The following is a 3401-nucleotide window of genomic DNA, read 5'->3' on the forward strand; positions in this document are numbered from 1 at the left end:
GTCTGTCACTGTATAACACTGGGGTACAGTACTGATGGGGGCAGGTCTGTCACTATAACACTGGGGTACAGCACTGGCGAGGACCGGTCTGTCACTGTATAACACTAGGGTACAGTCCTGGTGGGGACGGGTCTGTCACTGTGTAATGTAGGTGCATTTCTGGAGTGATTTTGTCTGTCAATGTATGGGCACAGGTATAAAACTGTAATGGTCATGTCTGTCACTATATTGTATTGTGGTACAGGAGAAGGACAGTTTATGGGGATAAGTTGGTTGCAGGGTTTTATCTTCTCTTGAGCAGACTTGTTGGAGGCATCAAGTTGGGATGATTTCTCCCAGGAGGAAAAGGCAATTGCTCTAATAATTGATCAGAGAGCCTGCAGATGATTTGCTTGGTGTGACACTGCTCGTTTTGGCTTCTGAAGCCACTGTTGTGTCTTTTGGGAAATCATCGAGCTGTTTGTGTATCTGACAGCACATCAGTGTCAGGTTACATGGGATAAATTGAAATTGTGATTTGTTTTATTGATGTTTTCTGATCCCAGGCAACTGGATTGGTTTTGGAATTCACAAACTATAATAGTAATAATATAAATGTCCAGCATTTCACCTGTGGCCTTATATTATTGTATCTGCCAGTGTGATCTCCTGTCCCTCCAGGCCACTTCTCCAGTACCTCAGTTGGTAAGTCAGGCCTGTCATTTGGAAGCTGCGAGCCTCATCTCAATGGGTGACACTCTTGTTTTTGATACAGAGGATTGTGGCTTCCTTTCCCTGCTGAAACTTGAACACACAGCCCTAGACGCCACTCCCAGTAATATACTTGAGGCTTTGTTCTCTGCTAAAGCTGTTGTCTTTGGGTAAGACAGTAAGGTGAGACTCTGTCTGCCTTCTCAGTGACTTCAAATGAATCATGAAACCACTAAGAAGTTCCAGCACAGGAGGACTACAGCCCTATTGTCTCCGTGCAGTTTCTCTGCAAGAGCTACTTACCTACAGCCACTCGCCTACCTTTACCCTGGAACCCTGCAATTATTTTTTTCTTCAGATTATTATCCAGTTCCCTTTTTAAAAAGCTGTGATATGCTTCGCCTCCCTCAGGCAGTGCATTTCTGATCCTAACCATTTGCTGTGTACAAAAGTATTTTCTTCATCCAGAGACCAGATAACGTTCTGGGGACCTGGTTTCGAATCCCGCCACAGCAGATGGAGGAATTTGATTCCAATAAAAATCTGGAATTAAGAACCTAGTGATGTCCATAAAACCATGTTGATTGTCAGAAAAACCCATCTGGTTCACTTATATCCTTTAGGGAAGGAAATCTTTCATCCTTACCCTGTGTGGCTTACATGTGACTCCAGACCCACAGAAATGTGGTTGACTCTAAACTGCCCTCTGGGCAATTAGGAATGGGCAATAAATGCTCGCCGAGCCAGTGACGAACACATCCTGTGAATGAATTAAATAAGACCTCCCACTCCTTTGCAAGTCACTTTAGATCTAAATCTTCTGGTTCTTGACTCACCCATCAATTTGAACAGTTTCTCCCAATCTACTGTGGTCAGACTTCTCATTATTTGAAAACTGCTCTCAAATTTCCTCTCTGCTTTCTCCAGCTAGCAGAACCCCAACATCTGAAACAATTTTGCACTGTCTGTAGTAGTCACATCCTTCCCAAAGCGTAGTGCCCAGAACTGGACACAAAACTCTAGCTGAGACTGAATCCGTGTTTTCTGAAGTTTCACCAAAACCTGTTTGCTTTTGTGCTCTGTGCTTCTAGTTATGAAGCCCGAGAATGTTTATGCCTTTGTAATTGTGCTCACAACCTGCTCTGTCACCTTTAATGATTCCTGTTCATTTACTGCCAGGTCTGTCAGAATAAGGGGCTGCCCAGTTTTGATAAGAATGTGGAGGAATTTCTAACACAAACAAAAGCAATTTGTTGCAAAAGCTCCGAGTTAGAGAAATCTGGAGAGAAACCAGAATTAATGTTTCAGGTCCAGTGATCCTTCCTCAGAACTCCTGAGAATGTTCTGAGAAAGAGTTACTGGACCTGAAATGTTAACTCTAATTTCTCTCCATAGATGCTGCCTGACCTGCTGAGCTTTTCCTGCACTTTCAGTTTTTGTTTGTTATTTACGGAAGCTGCAGTTTTTGTTTAGTTTTTGTGGAGGTATTTCTTTTCAAAAGTCATGAATCTGTGGGAATCCTTCAACACAAAGAGCTGTTGAGGTTGTGTCATTAAGTGTATTCAAGGCTACAACAAGTATTTAATCAGAAAGAGAATCAAGGGTTATGGGGAAATGGCATAGAAGTAGAGTTGAGGATTATTTGATCCACCATGATAGCAGACGCAATGGGCTGAATGGCCTACTTCTGCTCTTACATCTGATGGCCTTATAATGCACAAGTCAGGAGTGTGATGGAATACTCTCCACTTGCCTGGATGGGGGCAGCTCCAACTACACTCAAGAAGCTCAACACCATCCAGGACAAAGCAGCCTGCTTGATTGGCACCACATCTACAAGCACCCACTCCCTCCCCCCAGCAACACTCAGTAGCAGCAATGTGTGCTATCTACAAGGTGCACTGTAGAAATTCACCAAAGATCCTTAGGCAGTACATTCCAACTCATAACCACTTCCATCTAGAAGGACAAAGATAGCAGATACATGGGAACACCAGTACCTTCAAGTTTCCCTCCATGCCACTCATCATTGTGATTTGGAAATATATCATTGTTAATTCACTGTGGCTGGGTCAAAATCCTGGAAGTCCCTCCCTAAGGACATTGTGGGTCTTCCGACAGTTCCTTGTTTGTATATAAGAAGAAGCCGCGAATCAGTGTAACTGGGTAATAAAAAGAGAACGTGCTGGACAAACTGGCAAGGTAGTGACATAGAGAAAAGATTCCTGGACAGCCATCCACAGCCACAGGCTAATACTCTGGGCACATGGATTATTATCCCATGGCACATTGTGACATTTGAATTCAATTAAAAAATCTGGTATAAGAAGCTAGCCTACTAATGACCGTGTAAGTATTGTCAATTGTTATAAAGAAAAAAAAACTCTGCTTCGCTAATGTCCTGTAAGGAAGGAAACTGCTGTCCCTGCCTAGTCTTATAGCATTTAAAAAGTCTTTAGGTGTGCGCTTGCGATGTCAAGGCATACAAAGCTTTGGTGAAAATGTGTTGCTGGAAAAGCGCAGCAGGTCAGGCAGCATCCAAGGAGCAGGAGAATCGACGTTTCGGGCATGAGTCCTTCTTCAGGAATGAGGAAAGTGTGTCCAGCAGGCTAAGATAAAAGGTAGGGAGGAGGGACTTGGGGGAGGGGCGTTGGAAATGCGATAGGTGGAAGGAGGTCAAGGTGAGGGTGATAGGACGGAGTGGGGGTGGG

The sequence above is a fragment of the Chiloscyllium plagiosum genome, chromosome 6 (assembly GCF_004010195.1).
Source record: "Chiloscyllium plagiosum isolate BGI_BamShark_2017 chromosome 6, ASM401019v2, whole genome shotgun sequence".
Lineage (NCBI taxonomy): Eukaryota > Metazoa > Chordata > Chondrichthyes > Orectolobiformes > Hemiscylliidae > Chiloscyllium > Chiloscyllium plagiosum.